The 25,754-nt window shown below is 35.0% G+C and overlaps 1 protein-coding gene across 5 annotated transcripts in view; it reads right to left on the bottom strand.

The window, feature by feature from the left end:
• Positions 1–24,831, bottom strand: part of Syt1 (synaptotagmin 1) — a 515,891-nt gene extending 491,060 nt beyond the window's left edge. The window contains exons 1-2 of one of the 5 annotated variants that reach the window (XM_074083998.1): positions 24,653–24,831; positions 24,444–24,558 (exon numbers count right to left, since the gene is read on the bottom strand). The gene's annotated coding sequence lies outside the window, so the exon portion shown is untranslated. Of the gene's footprint in view, positions 1–24,443 lie in introns of all 5 variants that reach the window. The other 4 variants (XM_074083996.1, XM_074083993.1, XM_074083997.1 and 1 more) reach the window with 4 other exon arrangements.
• Positions 24,832–25,754: the final 923 nt, after the last annotated feature.

Here is a 25,754-nt window from a genome sequence, read left to right as displayed (position 1 = left end):
TAATTGCTAAAATAAATATTATTTTACATTAAGCACTTGACAGAATAAACATTATAATTGAAGAATGTTGGGTTGTTTTATTTAATATGTTGATTACTTAATCCTATAATCCTAGATAGCATAAATTAGTTTTCTTAGGAAGTTTCTTACTGGTCTTTTCTCATTTTGTATTCAAAGTTCCCATATGTCTCAAAATAATCAATTTTTTTTATTAACTCCTTTCAATGAATATTTTCAAGATTTTTTGTGGGATGCTATTGAAAAACCAAAGGAGAATGCAGCAAAATTATTGGTTTAAATAGAACTTTAACAAATTTAGCTTTTACTTATTTTTCAGTTGGCAAATAAGAATTATATGTATTTATGATGTTCATGTTTTTTACATATGTAAATTCTGTGGAATGGCTAAATGAAGCTAATCAATATATGCATTACCTCACATATCATTTTTGTCATTACAACTCTTAAAATTTACTGTTAGCAAGTTTAAAGTACACAACACATTGTTATTAACTGTAGTCACCATGATGTACGATAGATCACTTAAACAATTCCTTGTGCCTAACTGAAATGTTGTGTCCTTTGACCAACGTCTCCCGAGTATCCTACCCCACAGTCTCTAGTAACTACCTTATTACTCTCTATTTCTATCAGTTCAACTTTTTAAAAATTCTATATGTAAATGAGATCAAGCAGTATGTATCTTTCTATGTCTGGCAATAAATACCAGAATTTTAATAATTATCTCATAAAGAGTCTTTACTATTGTCTGTTCTTTGATAAGCTCTTAATATACATTGTTTTATTTCATCCTAACACATTTTGAAGAAAAGAATATGCTTTTGACACCCATTTGGTACAGAGGAAACTCAAGTTTGAGGGAGTAAAGGGTATCTGATTTACTTCATGACAGTGCTGCACAGGGACATGAACACATGGGGCTTGGAAGCAAGTCTCTGCTAGCGTAACTCTACACTAAGGCTGTCTACTAGTAGATTATGTTAATTGCAAAAAAGCAATGAAAACACTTACAATCATAAATTAAGACCAAGGTTACTACTGAGAATAGATATAATCAGAGTACTACAAACATACAAGAACACCAGCCAAAGAAGAGGAAGTTTTGGGGTAGGCCTTGAATGTTAGGAAGAATTTCAACAAACAGGAATGAGCTTGGCATGGTTGTGCATGGCCTATAACTCCAGCACCCCAGATGTGGAAACAGTAGGATAATGAGTTCAAGGTCAGTCTGGGATATACAGTGAGACCCTGTCTCAAAAAAAATCAAACACATCAAAAATCAAAACAAAACAAAAAATCTAAGGCAGAACAGAGAGGAGAGAAATCTAGACAGAGAAAAATAGTATTGGTTATGACAGAAGCATCTGTATAAAATATTCATGAAATTCATTTCTGATTTATTAACTGATTGCACTGGTGTGTGTGTTTAAGATAACGATACAACATGAGATAAATTCTAGTCTTAAACTCACCAATAGGCTTAGGTTGTAGTTTCACTCAAGAGAAGTCTGTTTTCAGTAACACATTACCATTCATTGGTCTAGTTTTACAAGAAATCACAATAAATTTAAATTTTATTCAGACAGCAGGCTTAATATTGTCTCCCTATCTTGTTATAGCTTGGGCCTCATAAAGTCTGATAGCAGGCCCTTTATTTTTTGACGAGTCAATGAATGTTGTTCTTTAGACTTTTCTTCCTCAATAAAGGTGGAGAAGAGTGTGTTTGGGTGAGGGGTTTTGGAAGGGAAGTTCAGCATTGATTCAAATTTTGCAGGCTAAATGAAATTCCTAAAAAGTTTTAAGATTTGCATGCTAAGGCTAGAGGTACAGCTCAGTGGTAGAGTACTCTTCCCTAAATGTAAGACTCCAGCAGGTAAAAATTTTAAAAAGACAAAGTATGTTATGAGATTCAGAAATATGATTGGTTTTGATGGTCAATAACTCTATTTTCAGTGGTAAGCGTGTACCTATTCTGATGTTGACCAATAGGAAGCAGAACAACAAAATAAAATAGAATGACAGGAAATAGTAGGCTTAAAGAGGTTTAAAGTGACTAAATTACTATTAGTCACTTTTGTTTTTAATACATTTCTTACAAATTCTTGGGGATTTTTTTTTTTCATTTATGTATGTCCTCTAGGTCTATGTATACTGATTGCAAGGATATCAATCACCTGGTTGTCTGCACAACCTAGTGAGGGCTGGCAAACACTCTTGAATGCCAAGTTCATCAGTAGATCTACATATTTGGGCAATTTAGCTACTAGTCACCTAAACATAATGAGAACATTACAATAATATATAGATATGGTTTTTTTAATTCTTTCTTTCTCTTTTTCTTTTTTTTGAGGGGGAGGGAAGTACTGAGATTTGAACTCAGGGTCTCATGCTTGCTAGGTAAGTGTTCTAGCCCTGGAGCCATGCCTCCAGCCCATTTTGCTTTAGGTTATTTGTCAGATAAGGCCTGGCATTTTTGCCAGGAGGCCTCAGACCAGGATCCTCCTATTTGGACCTCTGACACCTGGAATCAGAGGCATGTGTTACCATGCGGCTTGTTTGTTGAGACTGGGACTCCCTAAATTTTTGCCTGTGCTGGCCTTGAATGGTGATCTCTTCTCAAATTAGGATCCATATCAAGTTATCTCAAAAATGTTATGGAAATCACAAAAATAATTCTCTCCTTATTGTTACTTGTCATTAAACACTTTTATATGAATTAATTTTGAGGGATCAAATGTGTTACTAAATCAAATATGTGTACATTTTCTACAAATACAAAATTAATTCTAACCTTCTTTTTCCCAGTTACTTACTAAGCATTTCTTCTTCTACTGAATGTTAAATCAGATCAGCAAAATAAAATAAGCACTAGTTTCTATGGCAGAACCAAATATTCTGTCTTTTTGTCAAATCTAAAACTTTCAGGGGTTTCTATTTTAAAATATGTGTGCAGGCAGATAATGAGAGTAGACAGAAGACAACCATTGGAGTTTGTGCTGGTGATTTTTTGACATTAATTTTGTGACAGAGTTTCACTGTGTAACCATCACTGTGAGGCTGTCCTCACACTTGTGATTTTCCTGCTTCAGTTTCCCAAATGCTGGAATTACAGGTGTGGTGATCACAGCTTGGTGATTTTTTTGTTTTGCTAATTTTTTCCCTGTTTTTATATTACCAAAGAATGGCTTAAAATATTTTTGATATTTTAAATTACAATGGCTGGTTGATTGGGTGTAACAAAGTTAATATCTGAAGAATATCTGCAATACTGAAACTGTGCTATAATTTGAATAGTGATAAAATTATTTTTTAAATTAGTGGTAGGTAGGAGGTAGACTGTTTTCAAATTAGACACTGAAAGACAGTGTGGTCTACACTAGTAAACCCAAGAGGTTAACAGGTGAGTCTACCTTGTGTTTACCAAACCATGTAAAATATCATGTTTTTTAAGGCATCAGCATAGGTCAAGGTCAGCAAAGATACACCAGATCTGCAGTAGGTCATACAAGGTATGAAAAACAATGAGGTAGACTTTGAACCTTAATTGATAAATATTAAGATATTAATCAATATTAAAATATACACATCAGGAAGAATAGAATAAAAACAGCTCATATATAAAGTTATGATATAGCTATTAACTCATTTATAGTTAGATGATCCAGTATCTTCTGAATATGCTTTGCACATGGAAGGATTAAGTCGAATAACTTCAGCACTTACACTTCATGGGACTTGCTTTGTGGATTTAAGAAGACATGCCAGAGACAACATGCAATTCAGTCTGAGTTTGGTTAACTTTAGTATCCACTACTATCTTAAAGATAGACTAGGCAAGAAATATTGCTTAACAGAAACCACTAAAGCTGTGACTCGTGACCTTTCTCTGGAAGACAATTCAAATTGTCACAGATTTCTAAGGATATTTTTAATAAAATTGTCTTTCATCTTACATTTTCTGAGGTGTCTTAAGTTTTACACATTAAAAAGCTGCTGAAATTGCCTTTTTCTCTATATTAGTAAATACCAATTAACTTATTTCACTGTAGATACTTTAAAATTTAGTAACATCTAGAAAGTCTGTCAGATGTCTTGACAAATTGGTTTCATATCTATTTCCCTTTGACAAAAGAGACACTAGAAATTGTTCAGATTTTAAACTTTCTTGTATAAAATACGACATAGAAGACAGCTACGGCAAGGTACAAAGCTGAGTGTAAAGAGGCTGAGTTTAATGGTCAACTTAGACATTTACTAGTTTTCTATTCCTGACCAAATCAACGAGTCCCTCTGAATCTCTTTTCTTTCCTTTTCTCTCTTTTCTTTTCTTCCTCTCTCTCTCTTTCTTTCTTCATTTCTGTTTTTCTTCTTTCTTTCCCTTTTTTGGCAGTACTGGGGTTTGAATTCGGGACTTTGTGCTCGCTAGGCAGGTACTCTACTGCTTAAAGTATACCTCCAATCCTTTTTGCTCTGGTTATTTCTGGAGATACTTTTTACTCAGGCTGACCTGGACTGTGATCCTTCTATTTTATGCTTCCCACCATTACTGGGGTGTGCCCCCATGCCTATCTTTTTTTTCCACTGAGATGGGGTCTTGCAAACTTTTCTTTTTTTTGCTTTGGCTGGTCTAGCACCTTGATAATGCTGATTTCAGCTTCCCAGGCATGAGCCATGGCTCATGGATCGAAACCTGTATTTTTATCTACAAAATGATGATGTTATATAATTGATATATAAGTGTTGGTACAGTCAGTAAATGAGAAAGAACACGTGAAAGTGTTTTGTACATTGTAAATTACAATATATGCTGGTGGCTATTAATTGTGTTATCTTCCTCCTGAAATCATCAATGTATTCACAAAAAACTACATAACAAGAACACACTTATACCAAATGATCTAGTTGATGAAACAAAACAAAGCAAACAAACAATAAACTAGTAATAAAAAAGACTTGGTCTTGTTTACAATATTATAGTTCAGGTGGGATGATAACTAAGAAACATACATATGAAGAATTAGGATTGACTCTAAATAAAACAGCATGAACCATCTATAGATGCAGAAGAACTCATGTTAGAAGCATGATTTGTATTGTGTACTTCCACAAAAAAACTCTAGTGGATGTTTACTCTTCAGTCCAGAAGAGTAACACTTAAAGTGATAAGAAAGACAGGAAAGAGAAAAGAAAGATAGTGTGGCTCTAGGTAGGCAATCAGGGGTAATGGAAGTGGTAAGGAGGACATAAGAATGAGAAGGACGGTAAGAGGAAAAGGTCAAGAAAAATTTTCTGGGAAGGACAGGGTGGATTTTGGAAAGGATGAATGAATTTGGAGAATCAAAAACATAGCAATTGATGGAAACTGTGAAATTTGGAAAGGAAGGAAAATTATGTGAGTAGTAAGAAGAGAGGCATCACAACAGTCTAGTTGATGATGTATTACTTTTGAGATGACACTGGGACATTCAAGTGGATATATCTACTCTTTTCAGCCATGAAATTTACTGGAACAGTTTAAGGAGAAGAAAAGTATGGGATTTGGGAGAAAACAAAAGCTTTTGCCTTAGACGTTAATCAAACTATAGCTATATTTTTGTAGTAAAGATTTGTTATCAAAGAGAAGCAGGCCGTGAATCTGAGGACTTAGGAAGCCTCAGAATATAAGATGGCTTAAAGAACTTTGTGCTCCAAAGTAAAAATAGAAGTGACAGTGAGCAGGAGGAAAGAGGAGGATGTGCAAGAATGCAAATCACACTCTGGGTTTCTTGAAGGACCATGACTCAGAAGCTACCAAAAATATTAGCCAATCACCAGGCAGAGGCATGCTGAAATGTAAGGCGGAGTTTAGAGGCAGCTGGAAAGAAACAATGATCTTTGAAGCCTTTCAAAGAGTAAACAACTCTAATAAGACTAGTAAATGCCATAAACATTACGAAAATAATTATCATTCATGCAGCATTTCTTGGTAATAAGCCCATACTAATCACTTTATATGTGCTGTTTCCTAGTAGATTGACTATCTCCACAATAGTCACATTAAAGTTTAAAACTGACATGGGTCTATGTATCAAGAACATCATACATTTTATACATGGGATACTGAGGAGAGAGCAAGATGAGGTCTATGAGCTGAAGTATGACCAATCTACCTATATCAACATTATAGTTATATGGATACTCTTCAACAATCAGGGCCAATAATTATTGCTCTTAAATCACAAACACTAAAAAAAAAAACCAAACTATTTCTAAAAAGAGATCTAAAAATACTTTATTTCTGAGGTTCTACTAATTTAAATTTTTGTTACTTCTCTTACTGACACAAATTAACATATTAATTTTCTTACATAATGACTGATTACTAACAAGGTTCTTAAAATAACTTCTTTTAAATGTTCTACCAATAGATTTTAGGTGCAAAACCTGAACAATCCTCTTTGGAAATGAAATTTGGTTAGCTTGTTTTGATCACTTCCAACTTGTAAAAGTTAAGTCCACCTTCATTAAGCCAAGATCACATTTGAAAAATAAACTAGCTTTCTTATATAAGCACTAATTATATATGTGTTTTAAAGAAATATCTAGATATTAAAATGACATTTTAGCATTTCAGGAGAAAGCACACACTTCATTTAATGAATAGATATCATTAACTGAGATATTGTTTGGGATATAAAGATGACTGAGGTGTCCTCTTTATACTTGATGAAAATATTCTAATAGGAAAGATAGACAACATACAGAAGCAACTATATTTTGAGGTAGAAAGTGTAAGTGTCATAGGAAACTATTATTTCCTCTATACCAACTGGTATTCTAACCTATTCTGAATGCCAACTCCCAGATAAAATGAAGAAATTAGTATACATAGATCATGAAAACTTGTTGAATGACATCACCTTGAATAGCTTGTGTTTGCTTATTCATCATGCTTCTTAAATATCTATATATTTTATTGTAGCAATAAAAAATACACAGTTATATATTTTCTTTGAAAGTGTTTTATGTTTCTTAACTCTATATTTTATTCTCTCTGAAAAAAAGCCATTTGAAAAAAATGTATAGAATATCTAGCTGAGTGTTTGTTCACCTTATATCAGGCAAAAAATATTCAAAGTGTATATGAAAAGCATCAGGAGCAGGTATTGATTAAAATATAGGCCATTGCAGGCATAAGGATTATGAATAACATTTGATTTCTAAATTTGTTGCTATGTCTGACTATAAAAGCAACATTTAGGTGCTAGTTAATTTTGAAGTATTATACCAAATGTCTCAACTGTTAAAATCAGACTTTAGTAGAATTGGTATACTTTGGAATGTTGATATTGATAATTTTTTGTTTGAAATGAAATTAAATGTAAGATACAGAAACACAAAAGTATTTTTGCTAAATATAATTTTCTTGAAAAGTAATACCAACTCAGGTATTTTATGGAGCATAGCTTTTAAAACCAATTGCACTCACCATGTATTCATGAGCCCTTCATGTTTCTTTCTCTGATGTTTGAGAGTGCATTAGTAAGTCTTTCAATCATAGAACAAAAGAGAATTTTTTTCTGTCACTCTCCCAGATGCCTTGAAGTTAGCCCAACTTCTACTGACTTGCCCAAAACCAATAAATTTGCTGGAAAGATGGTTTTGAAAAATGTCTATAGTAAGCTAAAATAATAAAATCAGTGCTATGAAAAATTCTACATTGTATGAAGGAAGTTTAACTTCACTTTTAATAAAAATTCTGTGATAACATATTTCTGACTTTTCCATTGCACTGTTGATGTACTTAGAGACCACAAAATCTAGGAAAGAAATATGGAGAACTTTCAATTCAAACACAAAATTATAAAGGATAAATAATCTCCTTGCTTCTATCCTTACTATAATCTGAGTATCCTAATAAGAACATTTCTTTTTTCAAAATGATCTTTAAAAACTCTAACTTGGAAAATATTGTCCTTTTGTTCAAAATCTTCCAATGGTTTTTCCCATGTCATTCAGAATAAAAGACAAAGTGCTCTGCATCACTGGCCCTGTGGCACCTCTGAAGTCAAGTCTCTAGGGCTTCCTCAGCCCTCTTTAAAGATTCACATGGCCTCCGCTCTTCTTCAAATCTGGAAACACGGGTTTCCCCTTCTTCAGACCTATATTCAAATGTGACCTCTGACCACTCTGTTTGAGAATGGGCCCTGACTTCATCCCTAAAACTGGTAGAAACTGAAGACCAACAAGGGAAAGAAAGTTATAGCTTACCTTGGATGAAAATAAGACTTGACTATAACCAATTCCAGCTCATGAAGATTCTCATTACCAAAACCACACATGAAGTTATTATGAGTGTAAGGAAATTGGAAATGAGTGAGAAACAAAGAAACATCAACAAGAATGATTCACTCACCAATATCCATCAAAGACTTTTTGAGGTGTGTTCTTAGTAAAGGCTATGTACTGCAAGATCTGCACATATCATCAGAAACAATGCAGAAAGGGTCCCTGCACTCATAGAGCACTTAAGTTTAATCTGAGTTCTTGTGTGATGATAAGCAATTTTTCATTTCTTATAATTTTATAATTTTATTTGTTATTATTTGAAGAAAATATAAAAATATATATATGATCTCAGGAGTTTTTGACATAGTTACTCTCAAATGAGAAATCCAGTAAACAGAGATACTTTAAAAATAACATGTCTGTATTTCTGTAACAATCTCACTATTTATCTTTAGCTAGAACACTTATTTTTCACTGCATTTTTTCGATATTTTCTGAAAATGTGTTTTCACACCCAGAGATGTAAGATCACAGACTTTTTCCATTACAGAGAAAAGAAACAAACAAACAAAAAATCTTCTATGCTATGCTTTTAAGAGAACACATGCTATCAAAATAATTGGAAAAAAATCCTAAGTTAAAAATTTTAACATTTGTATAAAGCTCTTCTCTATATCACATTTCAAATTTCCTTCAATTAAATTTAGTCTTATCAGTATCCTTATCTATAAGATACGAATATAAAATACACTTTTCCTTTAAAAACATTTAAGTATACATCTTCAAACTTAAATTCTGCTTGGTGCTTACCAAAATTTAGAAAAAACTTTCAATAATTTTTCAAAGCCCTAAATCAATTCTTCATTATTCTAAAAGGAATTTTGAAAAGTGAAATGTTCCTATTATAATCTGAGAAAAATAATTATTTCTCATATATATACACAATAATAAAGAAAACCTAACTTTATTTTCAGTACTGAACTTGAAATCAGGGCTTCAGATGGCATGTGGTAGGCAAGCGTTCTATTGCTAAGCTATAACCCTAGCATACATTTTAAAATTTATTTTGAGACAGGGTCTTGCTAAGTTGCTCTTCCCCTGTCTTTGAACTTGCACTTCCTCTGTCTCAACTATCCAACTAGCTGGGATGACAGATGTCTACCACTATGCTTGACTAATAAAAAACATTTTTATAGAGCCATTATTTGGGGAGAGGAGATAAGATTGTGGTTTAAGGCCAAGCCAGACAAAAAGTTAGGGAAACCTTATCTCACAGACAAAACCAGGGTTGGTTGTTGCACACCGTCCTAGCTCCTAGGGAGGTGGACTTAGGAGGATCTTGGTCTGAGGTCTGTGCAAAAAGCACAAGACCCTATCTGAAAAAAAAAATCCTAAAAAAGAACAAAGGATTGGGGGTATGACTCAAGTGGTAGAATAACTGACTAGCAAGTGTAAGGTCCTGAGTTCAAACCCCAGAACTACCAAACATAAATACATAAATAAACAAACCACTTTACATATTAGTGTCTGTCAACAGCAGTGGCATTCATGGACCTATTGTGTGATGCTGAGACTGGCGCTGCAGAAGCCACCATAGGTAGACATAGTTCTTGACTTTGGCAGTTTATGTTCTTAATGGCTTCTCATGGCATTTAAGAAATAATCTGATAAACAAATAAATACATAATTACAAATTGTACAAATCATAAAGAAAATACAGGGTACTAAGGAATATATAAATAGATCAAATTTTCACTGAGAGATCAAAAACTGTCTTTCTGACTTCAGTTGATGCCTGAGGGATGAGTTAAATTTAACAAGAAAGAAAGAAAAAAATCATCTTACAATTGTCTCTTGGCGAAGATGAGTCTTAGAATAAATTTCACAAAGAAGACAGCTGGTCTTTCCTTTCTATTTCCTTCCCCTGTCCTCCCCTCACTTTTTCTCCTTACCACGTTAAGGATAGTTGGTGTTTTCTAGGCACCTAAACTTCATAAAGCACCCTCTCCCCCAAAGTGTAAATGACTAGTGATAGCATCAAGATTACCTTAAAATAGTTAGAAATTGCTGGATTTTTATACTTACTCTGGAAACTTTACTATCTTCCCCACAAGATAAAATATACCTACTCTCTTTCTGTTTAACAAGGTTTGATAGTCTCTACTAGGTGCTAGGTACTCCTTGGCTGATTGGAAATATAAAGATGAAGAAAACACATTCTTTAAACCAAGTGAGCTCACAGTCAAGAGGTCAGTGGCCACATAAATTGATAATCCTAAAAAATGATAAATGTAATGCCAGAAATATTCAAGACTATTATGTAAGCTTTGAACTAAGAAAATGGATTATAGAAAATATCTTTGAGGAGCAGACATGTAAATTGAATTATAAATGATAAGAATGGTATAAAAGGGACATGGTTGAGGATAGAAACTGTTCATGAAGAAGGGATGGGAGAAAAGTCTTTTGGAGAATGTAAAAAATAGTGTGATGAGCCAAGCAAAGTAAGTTTTAATGGTCTTGAAGTCAGGTTAGGCATTAACAATTCAATTTGAATTTAAACTTATGCTCAGACTTCATTGTCTGTTTCATAGACTAGTTTTCCAATTACTACTTTGAAAGGAAAAGAAATAATTATTTTTTGTATGTCTTCCTCTACTCTACAAGAAAGTTTATCCATATTAGAAGACTACAATATATTGACCTTGTTTCAACAAAAAGCTTAAAAGCTATGAGCTGAATTCCTTAAAAATGGCAGACCAACACGGCTCTACTTGATTGAGAGTGACCAATAACACCATTGGCAACAGATTCACTGCAGATTTAAAATAAAGCAGTACAAATTCACACAAAATTACCAATATGTGAATGCAGTAAGAGTATTATAATTTTGGCATGGAAAGCCTATCTCATTTTTTGCATTTGTGGTGTGATGACAACCTATATTCAAAAACATATTACCACTCCAACTTCCTATCTAGTACATTGCACTTATATGTTAATGGCATTTTGAATGCAAAAAAAAATTGAAAATTGATCACATTGTTAAGGAAATATTTTTAAAACTAAAGGTTGTTATCCATTGTTAGGTTCTATCATCAACTTAGTTTGTCATACTCAGGATTTTCTTTTTAATGAAATAGAAAAAAAAGAATTAAAGAGAAAAGTATCAGAATGTATAACAGTAAGTAATATTTAATAGAACTTTTGCCCATATGTGTGTTTGACTATACTGAGGTTGGACTGCAATACAAAATGTTACAAAATATCATTAGTAGATTCACTCATTAAATAAATTTTCTACAAAATGTTTCCTTCAGCCAGGAATTGGAGAGTCAGAGATTGGAAAAATGCAAAACCTTGAAAATTATTTCACATTTAATGGACTGGATGCACTAAAAATAAAAATATAGTATACATGCATGTATATATGCACATATGCATCATTATACATTTAGGACACAAAACAGCCTTGGTCTCACAGAAAAGAAATACATAATACTGTGCCACTTATGGGTCAGAATAGTTTAGCAAAGAAAATTCCACCTTTCAAACATGTTATTATCAAGCTTAAAGAGAGTCTTAGAGGGAAAAAGGGGGCCATTCAGGATTAATGCTTTCATTATTACTGCATTACTGCTGCACAGATTAAGTGGGTATTGTGATTTCACAAAGGGTAATATGCCTTTGTAAGCACCTGGTTTACTATCATAGAGTTACCTAGGTAGGCTTGGCTTATTAACTTCTTGAAAACAGGATATGAAACTAGAGAGAGGCAAAATAATTTCCGGTTAATGCTCCAAGACCCGTGTTGTCTAAATGATAATCAACACAAAATGATTTGTTTTATTATGTTCTCAGTGTTTATTTACTTTTGTCTCAAAATCTAAATTAGAGTTTTGTAAGATATAATAAAAATATACTCGAGAGGAAATTACACTGAAAAAAGTCATTAGTGTGATAAAAAGCTAAGATGTACACTTAAATTCATACAAATGATAAAATTGGGGTGAATCCCTGTACTTATCTCTCCTAGAAATGAGGGAAAAAGTAGAAAGGTTATTAAGATTTAATAAAAGATATACAGAAGATGTCTAAGGCTTATAGGCCATGAAAGAAAAGGACTTACTCTTTTACAATGAAAATACCTACCTATAAAACACCTGAAAATTCATTCAAAAGTCAGGGTAGAAATAACACATACTCCGTGTTTCTAATTATAAAATAAAAATGTAAGCATATGAGCAAATACTGGAAAAGAATTACAAAGAAATGAAAGACTGAAAATTTGCACAGAGAGGTTATATGTGATTATACTGCTTTGAAACGTTCTTTAATATTATTTGTAGATTGTTTTTAATTAAAACATTAAGGCAGAATAAAACTCTTGAAACCAGTGTCTTGGTTACATAAGTAGAGAACCAGTTTGCACTCATTTCTACACTGATTTTTCCTTTGACTATAACGACTTTTTCTGCTAGTCATAGGGCTGAATCCTAAACCTCTTAAGTCTCAATTTCTATATTTTTGGTTGACAATACTCCAAACTGTTGCTCTATTTTCTTTATTAGCCTGTCTTACAATGTTATAATGTTTACTGCTACTTGAGACTACTGTGGTTGCATTTTGTTGTTAGTTATCTGTCTTTAGCCATATAATGTAAGCTCCTTAAAAGCAGAGAATTAAAAAAAATAGGGAAAATTTCTGCTATGTTCTTCATACAATAGGCACATCATTATACATACCAAAAAAGTATATTATTCCCAATTTTTTCTTCAATTTAGGCTACAGCAAGGAAGTAATGTATATTATTTTTATACAATTTAAATCTGTTGGGTCTGTAGCATACATAGGTCGTTAAGACAATTCTAAGATAAAACTTTATAAAATCCTTAAAATACTCCCCAACACCCTCCAAAAAAAATCTCATAAAAACGAGTTCTCATTTACACATAGGTGGCTCTGTAAATACGTTCAGTTTGCTGCTCTTAGTTTTGCTACCTGAGAACTCTAAGAATGATTTGAAGTCCCATAAATACCTGCCCACTGCAGAGGAAGACAAGGATAATAAAACAAAGACCTAACTCATGATAAATGACACTGAACTCAGCCTTTTCGCACTGTATAATCATGGCAGTTGTTAAGTTGTTGAATACTTTGAGAATTTGTGGACAAATGACCATCTTTCAACGTCTGAGTAGCCTTTCCCTATACCCAACTGCCATGGACTCTCCCTGGTAACTCCCTGGATCTTTCCTTCAGCCATCAAAGAAGGGGTGAATACCTGAAATGACAGTGGTCTGTTTTGATAGGTCAATGCCTGAGAAATTTAAGCTGACATTTTTTGCTTTTGCCTGCCTTCAATTTTATCATTTTTCCTATTGTAGAAGCAGAACTCACTTTCCACACAGCTAAGTAATGTTATGTCTGGCTCTCAAACTCAGGGATGACACACAAGGATCAGATACCAGATTTAGATAAATAACATAGGCCTCTTCATAGTGATGGTTTCCACTTAAATACCCCAGGTTGTTCTGGAATTTTTGGAAAAACAAAAAGATATTCTCTTTACATGGAGATCTTTTTTCTTCTTTTTCCTCTTCTCCACATGGGATTGAACTCAGGACCTCATGTTAGGTAGGCAAAGTGTTCTACCACTTGAGCCATGCCCCAGTCCTTTTACTTTTAGTTTGTTTTTTTTTTTCCCCAGATAGAGTCTCACACTTTTGCCCTACTTAGAGCATAATCTTCCTACCTCCATCTCCCAAGTAGCTGGGATAATAGGTATAGACCACCACACCCAATCTAAATGGAGGTTTCTCATAAAAGCTAGTTCCCTCTGGAAACATTCTTATCACTGTAAACAAGGACCCTGACTCTTAAAAAAAAATAGCAGAGAAAGGTAGAGCTATGATAGGAAGTAGTGGTGGGGTGTGGGAAGGAAAATAAGCCTAGTCATAATCATATGGTTTTAGTCCCCTTTTCCAGCTCTGTTCAAAGCCAGAATATTCATGTAACTTATTGTCACATAAACTCCAAAACACCTTTTCTTTCTTAAGCCATTTTGAGCTAAGTAACATTTTTATAAGTAAAAGAGTTACTGAAATAAAAAATAGGGGAACGGGGTCAGATCTGCCATATATTAAGAGAGTTCCAGACAATTAGTGAACATTATTGTCTTTCCATTCTTGAATAAACTTTTAGTGGCAGGATATCTTATTGAAGTTTATCATTCCAGGTAAACAATACTCCAAGTTACGTGCTTTTATCACATTGACATGATAGTCATATTGACCCACAGTATTAAGGATGAATTAGCCTACGACTATTCAATCTCTTTTGTTTACCTTTATAGGCCACCATCTTTTCTCCCTCTCTGCCATTTATGTGTTTAATGATAATGTGATTGCTTATAGTTCAATATTGCCTCTGTAAATAGATGGGTTGAGTTTGATTCTGCATCCTTACTACATAATGTGATCCTGGTTAAGTTACTTAAGTATTATTTTTCCATAATTTTCTCATTAACAAATTTGAATTAGCACTAATCTCATAAGGTTATTGGGAATCTCATAGGGTTAAATGGAATGAAGAATCAAAAGCATAAAAAATTGCCTGATATAAAAGAAGAAACAGGAATGTGTTTACCTTGTCTTCATCCTAAAGTTCTTATGAATATTTATCCAAGATTCCAAATAATTTTGTATTCTTTCTATAGGCCTTTCCCAATTAAAACTGTTTCTTTATATCAGTTCAACTACAAAGTTGATATTAATCCATATTTTAATTCATATAACTATTGGTCATTCCTCCACAATATACTTGGTTTTTAACACAAAGATTTTCAAGTGATGGACTTCAACTGAGGATTGAATTACACTTGAAGATTTGGAAATGTTCCCTTAGAAGAGTATGTTTAACTCCCTTTACCTTGAAATAGAAAAGAACAGCATCAGTACATTCAACAACTTCTAGTAATGTTAGTTAAGGAAACAGTGAGAAATTGTGTTGAGTACCTAGGAGGAGAGTAATGAGAGAAGAGATAAGAGACCTAGTGGTAGAGCTACAGCACTTATTATTCCAATCACAGTTCTTTGTACCATAGGAGATAGCTTAAAACCATGTAGTTTACAAATAAGAAAAAATGAGATGACTTATCTAACATCACAGTGATATAGAAATCACTAAAAGCCAACTGAGTTAGTGGCTCAGGCTTAGTGACTTTTCTCATACATTAGGATGGTATCCCTTGAATAGTTTTAAAATACAGTCTAAATTAATTTAAAAATTAGAGTCCTAGAAGAAATGACAGGATATTAAATCTTCCTTATCTTTTCAATGTGGTAAATAAAGATGATAGATCCAATATTCAATGATGATATTTGATTTTTGGTTTTTTGTTGTTGTGGAGGTGGTGTTTGGTTTTTTTTTTCAGAAATACAGGGCTTTGAACTCAGAGCCTATACCTTGAACCACTCCACCAGTCCTTTTTTGTGTGAAGGTTTCTTTCAAGATAGGGTCTCACAAACTATTTGCCCCGGCTGACTTAGAACCATAATACTCCTGATCTCTGCCTCTTGAGTAGCTAGGATTACAGGCGTGAGCCACCAGCACCTAGCATTGTGTTTTGTTTTCAATAAGCAAGAGTAGACTAAGTCATGTACTTGAATAAATTACAAAACATACTTTTTCTTTGACTCAGTGAACAAAAAATATAAAATGTTAAGTGTGTGATTGCAGGCAGCTAACTTAACATCTGATTTTTCTTTATTGTATCTATAAAATGAAAAATATTATCAGGATTAAATAAGACAACACATTTAAAAATACAGAGATATATACCTATCATGAAAACAATAACTCATTAATATTGCAAGAGCAAACTAAAAAAAATAGTGCTAAATAGTACAAGTTAGTGTTTTGGACTTTTTTTTAATTTTCCAACTTTTTTTGTTCATTTATTCACATGTACATACATTGTTTGGGTCATTTCTGCCCCCTCCCCCTCCTACACTCTCTCCCCCTTCCCCCCTCAGTCCCAGGCAGGTCCTGTTCTGCCTTTATCACTAGTTTTGTTGAAGAAAAGAGACAAGCATAATAAGGAAGACAAAGCTAAGGACAGTGTTTTGGACTTTAAAGCATGAGTTTTTCTGTTTTTTCTTCAATCAGTTTTGGTCAAGAAATTATCAGCGAGAGCCTTTTCATGGAAGACCTTAAAAAACACTCAAGTCATGTACTTTTCTATGCATGTGAAGCTAACCTAAAATGTATACAAGTAAACAATGAAATGTCTTGAATATCAACAAAAAACTGAAGCCAGTTGCTAGAGACTACTATGAGGACTACTAAGAAGCCTCTAGTTAGTAAGTTTCTAGGAAGACAATTCATTAAGATATGAAGAAAGGAAGGGAGGGAGGCAGGAAGGAAGGAAGGAAGGAAGGAAAGAAGGAATGGCATACAAAAATGAAGAAGGGGAGAGTAGTAAGGAAAGTGAAGACAAAGGAAGAAGATATTAGGGAAGAAAGGGAATGAACAGAAATTACTATATTATTCTCAGAGCCAAAGAGCTGAACAAATCTTTTCTATACAGGCAGTGAGTAGTAAAATGCATCAATGCATAAGAAAAGGTCAAAAAGTCCAGAAGTCAAGAGGAATAAAATTGTTGCTATGAGTTAGATATATAAATGATGAAACAGATTCTCAAAGGCATAAGAGAACTTGTCTCCTCCACCATTTCTTGAAGGAGCCAGCTCTCTCCTATCATCAATATTCATTTTGCATTGTCTAGGAGTAGCTCAGAAAGTATCTACAATTCTCTTGAAAAAATTAGACATTGTCATAGAAAGTATTAAAAAACAATTAAAAAGCAGGCCAATTTTTGTTTAAGGGTATGTTGGCTTTCTTTTCAAATGTCACTTTCTTGAACTGTTAGACTCAAATGTAGCTCAAGGTGATTGCTTGGCTTTTAAATTTTGTGAAAAAAAAAACCTAAAAATAGGCACATTACTTGTAATGTCATGTTGGTCAGTCAGCTTTTAACATAAGAATTTCCTGTACACAGACAGTTGAAACCCAAGCATTTTCAGGCATGCAATGGTTCTGTTTATATATATATACATATATATATATATATATATATATTTAAATACAAAACCTATAGCATTCTGGATATTGGTAAACTAAGATGGTGATGTTATTCTTTCTATAGAAGAGGTTCTGGTGCTCTAGAAATATACTTTAATGCCCAATGGTTCACTTTATTCAATCATCAAATCTGATGAAAATGCTAGGGATTAAGCAGAAAGCCAGCCTGGTAAGCTAGGATTTGGCAGACACTCCAAGTCAGAAACAGATTTCAGTGCTTTGCTACCTGGTCTTTCTCCTGAGAAATCGTGTCAACTTTTCTTCCAAATGATGTTGCTAACTCAAAACTCAATTGCTAGAGGAGCCTCACTATGCCTTAACAACCTGCTATCCCACTTGTCCTTCCTTCAAAGGCCACTAAGTCATTTGTCTAAATAGCATTTTCAGAATTTTTTTCTCCAAATGAAGCAGACAAGCAATTTCCGTATTTCATAGGTGTAATCAAGGACCCATCCACTAATTGTATTTTGTAGAATATGGGGGAAAATAATACTCAGTTTGCTCTTTCTTCTTCTCCCTCCAGGAGATGGAACACAATTCCAAACAGACATTAGTGACTGAAACCTGTTGCTGTGATGCTCTGTTGCTTTTTACATGGTACGGTAACTCACATACAATTATGTCTGAAAACACTTTATTAGTAATTCATCCTAAAAGTAGCCTTTATGTTATGTTTCATAATAATACTCAGAGATTCCACAGAAAGCCAAACAGATTCTCAATTATCTGTGACCATAAGGAGAAATAGATGTATATTTAAGGTTCTTTATCACATAACACAGATGGAGTTTTGGAGGTATGATTTGGAGCTCTTTTTTGTAATTATTTCACTTTATTCTGTGATGTCCAGTAAGAAAAATACTATACCAATTCATATTTTGACAGCCTCAACTTTCCTTAGATCACTTGTGAGTAATCAAAAGGAATATCAGGAAAGAAAAGCTATTTTCCCAATGACCCTAACACTTACATAAGATTCTACTTCCTATACTAAAAGTGTCAGTAGGAGTTTCTGACTGCTGTATGTTCTGAGTATTTTCATGTGCTTTTGCCTTGATATTAATGAAGGAATCTCAATGTAGCAATTAGTAAATCCAATTACCTGCTTCCTCGCCAGGACAGGCATGGGATGACATGCAAGGAGGCTGGCCCAGGAGGAAATGAGCCATAGACAAAGCACGATGTTATGCCCTGGAGGAACACCAAAGGAAGTTCCACCAGAGCTTCAGGTAGATTTGCCTGTTTCCCTCTCTGTTCCCACATGTCTGAAATGATTGCTGTGGTCAGGAGGGTGAGGAAGGAGGACAAAAACAGCACTTTTCATTTAAGCAATTGCAGAGCAAGAATGTTCTACATGTAAAACTCTTTTATTGTATTTGTTTTTGAGTTCATGAGTGCATTTTAGCCTTGATTAAGTAGCTGAATTATTTTAATTGGAAAAAAACCCATTTATCTATCACAGAGAATAACATACAACTTGGTAAAAATTATAATTATACAAATTCTGGCATTTTAGAATTATTCACTAATCTACATTTCATAAATAGAGTAAGAGGTCCACTGAGACAAGGTAAGCCCAAGTTTCACTACCACACCTGGATTTGATTCAATGGATAATTCAATCAAAAATTAATTCCTGACTGAGACACTTAGCTAAATGTCTTGTGCATAGTATTGGTTGCTATAGCAAGGTACAAAGTATATCTGGTACATGTCATGACATGTTGTCTGACACGGCTGCTAGGAGATTCAGTGAATTATATCTTAACCAAATAATTTCTTCTGATTCTTATACTAGCATAAAGGCCATTCTCAGTGTACATGAAAATCATGCAGCTCTCATTTTGTGTAAGTAGTTAAGCAAGAGAGGGCATTTGTCATCTTTATCTGATTTACGATTTTCTAGAGGTCTTTTTTAAACAAAATGTTCCCCTATGTGTGGTATTAGTGTATTAAACATAATATAAGTCAGACAGTTACAGAAATGATCTGTGGGGTTTTTGTCTTTTTAGAGTAATAGTAATCAAAAAAGATGAACTGTGACCTTCTCTCATTTATATTACTACTAAATTATGGAAAGCAGTGAGTGCTCTACCAAGCACTAAGTGTATTTGGAGAGGCAAAACAAACCATAAGAGAAGTAGAACTAGTTCTCAACAATTAGAACTTGAGGTTAAATATAAAAATGATATGAATTAGAGAAATAATTGTGTAAAATATCTAATCTACATTTTTCAAAGAAACGGGAGAAAATTCTTTATTAACACTATTATAAATGTGCTGCTTTGACTCTAAATGAGGTTTCAGTTCTTTCAGCACTTTCTTAAATATTGTTTTAAAATTAATGAAAATCAGATGTTATTTTAAAAGGAGACTTCTTTGCAATAGGACTTTGAAAACTGTATTTAAAACTACAGCAATGACTTTCTTCTTGTTATTATTGCTACAACATAACAATATATTTCATGGAACACTTTAATGTAAAGGTTTTTATTTTTAATAAAATAGCAGAAGTTAAAGCTTTATGTGTATAGAGAGGAAAGGATGTCATATTCCCTCATTTGTAATAGCATAGATTTGCAATATAATTAAAAATATTTTCTCACACTAATACCTATGAGTAGAACAATATTCATATGTCATTTTATCACAGATCATCTTATAGTTAATACAAAAGTAGCTCCTCACAAACTCGCTGAGAAACTGAAGGAAAAATGCTTTCTTTAATGGCTTAGAAAGGCTAATTTCTTTTCACAAAAATGGATATACTGAATAAAGAGATTAGAATCAAATTTATAAAAAAATTTTTAGAAATATTGATCAGTCCTTCAAGAATTAAATGTAAAGGTAGCAATCCATGTCCTCCTACCCAAAAAGCAATGATGATCATGTCATTGAATTATGAAAAAGGATTAATAACATGTTTACCTTACCGCAAATGCTGAAATACCTGCTAACAGCCTTAGAAAGAGAGACTATCACCCATCATGTTCAAATCATGTGAAAATATGATTTCAACTTTCTAAGCTGTATATAGAGGTGCATCTTCTTGCATTGAGAGGTTTTTCAAACATAATATATGTAAAAATCACTTATTCCCAAAACCACAAAAGGTGTCTGTTGGTGAAAGCAATAATCTAAACCTCCATTAATATTGTTTCTAGGTATTCTTGGCCTTTCAACCAAAGACCCATTAAAAGCATTCCTAAGACACAATCATCTTTTTTTTAACTAGTACATTTACATGAGTACCCCCTAGTTTCAGTAGATTATAACCTACTGGCTATTAGTTTCTCATTTGTCTTTAAAAAGTTACATAACTTAAGAACATATGTGACTACACATACAAATGTATATACATATGGATATATATCTTAAATCCAAATTGAAAGTATTTATTTAGACTGCCACATACTTTATCCCTGCTTAAATAACTTTGGTCAATTTTAATGAAAACAAATTCAGCTAGAAAGCATTGCTTATGTTAATCAGGACAGATATATATATGACAAATAAATCATTTAATTTTTTTAAAATCACAAGTAAATCAGATATCTAAAGTATTAATTTCTATCAAAATGCTTGCAGCATCTGTAACTGTATTATACTACAGCAGAAAGTCTAACTTTGCTCTGGGTTTTCTATAATAGTAAGCCAAAATTCTCCATTATATAATCAAAGTGTTTTATTTTTGTTCCCCCTAAAAATCACTTAATCATTATTATTAGGAAAATAAATGTTATGCTCTAAATTGGAATTAACGATAACACTTTCTGGCTGTCCAATAACCTGGAAATCACAAGAGATGGTATTTAAGGTTCATATAATGGTATGTATTAAGTATGAATTCTTTAAGATTAGATAGCTCTAAAAACTTGTTTTGGGAATTCACTCTAAACTGATTTAATATACTGACATCAATACAGATGAATTGATATTATTTCCATTCTTGGGCTAGTGGGAAGTTCAAATTAACTTTGAAATTTCTAACACATTCTGTATATTATTTATTAATCTCACAGTTCATTTTTCAAATATAATTAAGACAGACTACCATTTTCTAGTTTTATGTTTAGTTGGCAACAAGTCTAATATGCAAATTGTCGATTGTAAATACCTGTTTTCCATTTCATTTTTATTGATTAGAACTACCTGCTAATTTGACCAGATACAGTAACTAATGTTCTCCATTAAGAAATGAGGTACAAAAATACTAACTCTTTATTGTGCAGTGCTGTTGAGGAATGGGTACTTTAGAATATCCATTGTATAGTTTCAGTATTCACATTTCATAAAAATGCTTTCAAATATATTTATCATATTTAGTCTGAAAAATCAGTAAGATTTTCTAAAACATCATGTTATTAAAGGGAGAAATCATGTAGACTATATAAAATTGTGATACTAAATTATTTTCTTAAGATTTCCTATGATAGATCATTTAAAATCTCTTCTTAATTCACTCACTGTATATTGGAATCAGTTCTGACTTCCAGTATACCAAGGTTTAATTTTTCAGAAGTATATGAAAAACTATATACTTATAAACATTTTACACGCTATAGCTATAATTAGCATTTTTAAGAGTCATGAAAATAAATATTACAAACCAAGAACAACTTTCACATTTTCCTAAGACAGTAGAAAAACAAGTAAGCAAAATCTTATTTTGCTCATGTGGAAAGCTGTTGGTTTCCTTTTGTACATCTATTCATGTCTGAACTTGTTCGTTCAGTTGTACATACACATGAGGTAATTAAGGGATTGTCCTTTTGTCCTTCTATCCAAAAGGTGTCACCTCAAAACATTAAGAGTAAGCTTTCAACAGAGACACTATATTTTTTAAAAAGTCACTTAGGTGTCAAAGCTCTAGAAAGAATGTGTGTGTGTGTGTGTGTGTGTGTGTTTGTGTGTGTCCAGATGATTCTGTTTAAGTAGGGAGATAATACCCTCAAATGGAAAATGGTCTTGGAAAGTAATATACAATATTAATATCAATATATGATAGCAGTATAATTGATGGTACATGAAACTAACCCTTCTCTAAGTTTGTGTACAAACTTACACATTAAAGATAAGTGATGAAAAAATACTTCCTGGCATAGGCAGATTAGTGTGGAAGATGAAGCAGAGTTAAGAAAGAAGATTCCCTTCTCTTATCTCTAGTGGATATTTAGTTAAAAATAAGACTTGGCATTTTCTCTGATAAATCAAAAGAAAAGACTTATCGAGGTACTAACATCTGCTGGCTTCTCTGTGCTCCTGTAGGTCCCACTTGGAATGCTTTCCTATTACATCTAACTAGGCATTTCTCCTTACCACATCCCAGCTGACAGTAATCACTTAGCTGTCTCTGTTGAATAATAGGAAAAGAAAGCTTATATCAGAGATGATGGAATTAGAGATTGCTGAAGCTGTGGTCAAAGCATTTGTCCATCATGTACTATCTACTTGACCTAGAATGCAGGCACCCAGGAGCATGCTGTTGTTCTGATGCCTCTTTCTTTCAACAAAACATAAGAACAAAAATGTTTTCCTCTTTAAGATTTTTTAAATTGGAGGCTATCTTCCTACCATTACTTTCTAAACTTTGCTTGGATACAAGAGGATTCTCATCCAAGTGGACTTCCATGTGCCTTCTAAAATGAGTGTTGAAATTGCATAAACATCATTTTACATCCATTGGATGCTCTCAAGTTAAAAGAAAATAAGGGAAGACATGCTATCCAGGCCATAAAATGTAAGTAGATAATAGAAAGGTAAAATAAAATGAAAATTCACATACAAAAGTAGCTTGAACACAACAGTTAAAGTTGCTTTATTTCATCAAGGTGTTAATATTTGAGAAGTGAATATCAAAATGTACACAAAGCTAACTAGAAGATTAGCTTCCTCAAAGTAGAATTCTAAGCCCCCTGATAGTACTGGTGTCACTTACAACTGCTTTGAAACTTTGTCATTTTTTGCCGCCCAAAATAAAGGCCACATCAAAGAATGCCAAGAAAGTAATAATTCATTTTAATTGTTCCTCTAAACTCAAGAATCTCTCAAAGTTCAGACAGTAACACTGATGTACAATACCAAACAGTCAGCCCCACAGGACAGATGGAAACAGGGAAAGTCAGATGGCTGGTACTTAAAAGCAACAGCAATTAAGCAGTTGAAAGTGGGTTGGATTGTCGGTTTATTTTCGTTCCATTTGAAGGGATCAAGTGAGAGACATAGCCTCTCACAAGGAGGAGATCAAGTCAAACTTGAAGCTTCCTTTGATAGCAGGAGCTGGATGGCTTGTCTACTTTCTCCCTCATTCAGTTCAATTCCTTCAATTCCTTATTCAGTTTAATTGCCTCCTGTACTCTAATTTTCACAGAGGGTTGTATTCTATCTTGTACTCCTCCTCCCCATCCCACAGAAAGAAATCTTTCTTTTCTTTGCTAAGGCAATCTTCTTCAGGGAAAAAAACCCTGTGAGTGTGTGTGGGGGAAGGGGGAGAAGTGGGAGAGAATGAGAGGGAGAGGGGGAGAGAGAGAGAGAGAGAGAGAGAGAGAGAGAGAGAGAGAGAGAGAGAGAGAGAGAGAGAGAGAGAGAGAGAGAGAGAGAAGAAGAGAAGAGAAGAGAAGAGAAGAGAAGAGAAGAGAAGAGAAGAGAAGAGAAGAGAAGAGAAGAGAAGAGAAGAGAAGAGAGAAGAGAAAGAAGAGAAGAGAAGAGAAGAGAAGAGATGAGATGAGATGAGATGAGATTGGGGATGGAGGACTGAGGAGAGAGAATGGGAGAAGAGGAAGCAAGAAGATGGGGGCTGCCCAATATCAACTCCAGGCTCCGCGCTCTGCAAAGTGCTTTTCCAGGAGATGCACATGTGGTCTCCTGTTCCTCACAATAGGCCACCCGAAGATCCCTCCCTAGGTCTCACACCACCAAAACCCAAGTGTACCTAGAAGATCTTTCAGGCGGATTCAAGCGCAAAGGCGCAGTCGAGGTGGCCGCGTTGCCAGTCAGTTCGGCTGCCTTACCTGATGGGAGGACCAGGAGGTGGTGCGGGTCTGGGTCCCCACTGCTCTCCCGGCGCGGACCGATGCGAGGCACACGCGTACTCTCGGCTGCCTCCTCCGCTCTCCGAGGGGCAGCCTGCAACACAAAAGGGGTGTGTGGGTGTGAGTGTGCAGGAGGCTTTCCAGGGCCACCAGCTAGTCCCAGCTGGCCGTCCCCACCCTATACACACCCCTTCGGGGCGCTGAGCCCCTCTCGGATGAGTACCACCCTGGGGGCTGGCCCGGGGTGCAGCCTCAAGTTGCCACTGCTAACTGCCGCTGCGGCCGCTGCAGAAGGAGGAGATGGAAAGACACTGGGGGCCGTACTCGGTCTAGAGCATCCCCACACTGCAGCTTCTCCAGGAATCCCTCCAGTGAGGAGGCGGCCGCCCATCATCTCCCAGCCCCGGCAGCCTGATTGGTTCCACCCGGGGTACGCTACACCAAGGAACCAATCCGGGAGCACTAATAATAGGTGGATCGCTCAGCCAACATCGCCCATCCCAGTTCTGTTAGTGTCGCTCCATCCCCACAGCGGACAGGGACCTGAGGAGGGGGGCTGAGGAGGGCTGGGGGAGGGGGTGAACTAAGGGGGGAACTGATCCCAAGGAGACTCACTCAAGGGCACAACACATCCCGTGGGCAGCTCAGGGATGTCCGCAACCTGTTCAGTAAGCCGATATGCACAGGATAAGGAGACAGCATAATACAAAGCTTTTTTTTTTTTTTAATACTTTCCATCAAAACCTGCTCTGGTACTGAGCATGCCCAGACTGCCACAGCGCCCTCGGAGTTTCGATGCGAGTGGGGGCTCCTGGTGGAAAAGGTGGGAGCCGGGAAGAGAGAGGCAGAAGTTTGTCTTTGGCTATTTGACCCGGTGGAGTTGGGAAAGCAGGGCCGGGTGGAGCTATGGAAGGATTCCGCACAAGTGTTCTCAAGCTGAGCCACACAGAGGTGGCCCTCGGGGCTACCAGAGGTCGATGATACGGTTCTGCCAGGTGTCGGGGCTGTCAGATGCCTGGAGACTTCGGGGGAAGGGCGCGGTGGACCACAGGCAGGGAGACTCCCTCCCAAGGTGGGGCCGGAGCGCGACTCCACCCAGCAGCCGCTGCTGGGAGGTGGAGAGCGCGCTGGGAGTTTCCGCTGCAGCGACCAATAAGTTTGCAGACTTGGGTCAAGTACGACATTGTTAGAGATGCTTTTTCCATCTTCTCGGTTTTTGCACTAGCCCCCTCCCCCATCTCTCTCCACCCCATGCCAGCGCAGTGACGATAAAACCTAGGTTTCCTCCCT

The sequence above is a fragment of the Castor canadensis genome, chromosome 8 (genome assembly GCF_047511655.1).
Source record: "Castor canadensis chromosome 8, mCasCan1.hap1v2, whole genome shotgun sequence".
Taxonomy (NCBI): Eukaryota; Metazoa; Chordata; class Mammalia; order Rodentia; family Castoridae; genus Castor; species Castor canadensis.
Note: the sequence above shows the minus strand (reverse complement) of the source record. Positions and strands in the feature narration are given on the sequence as shown.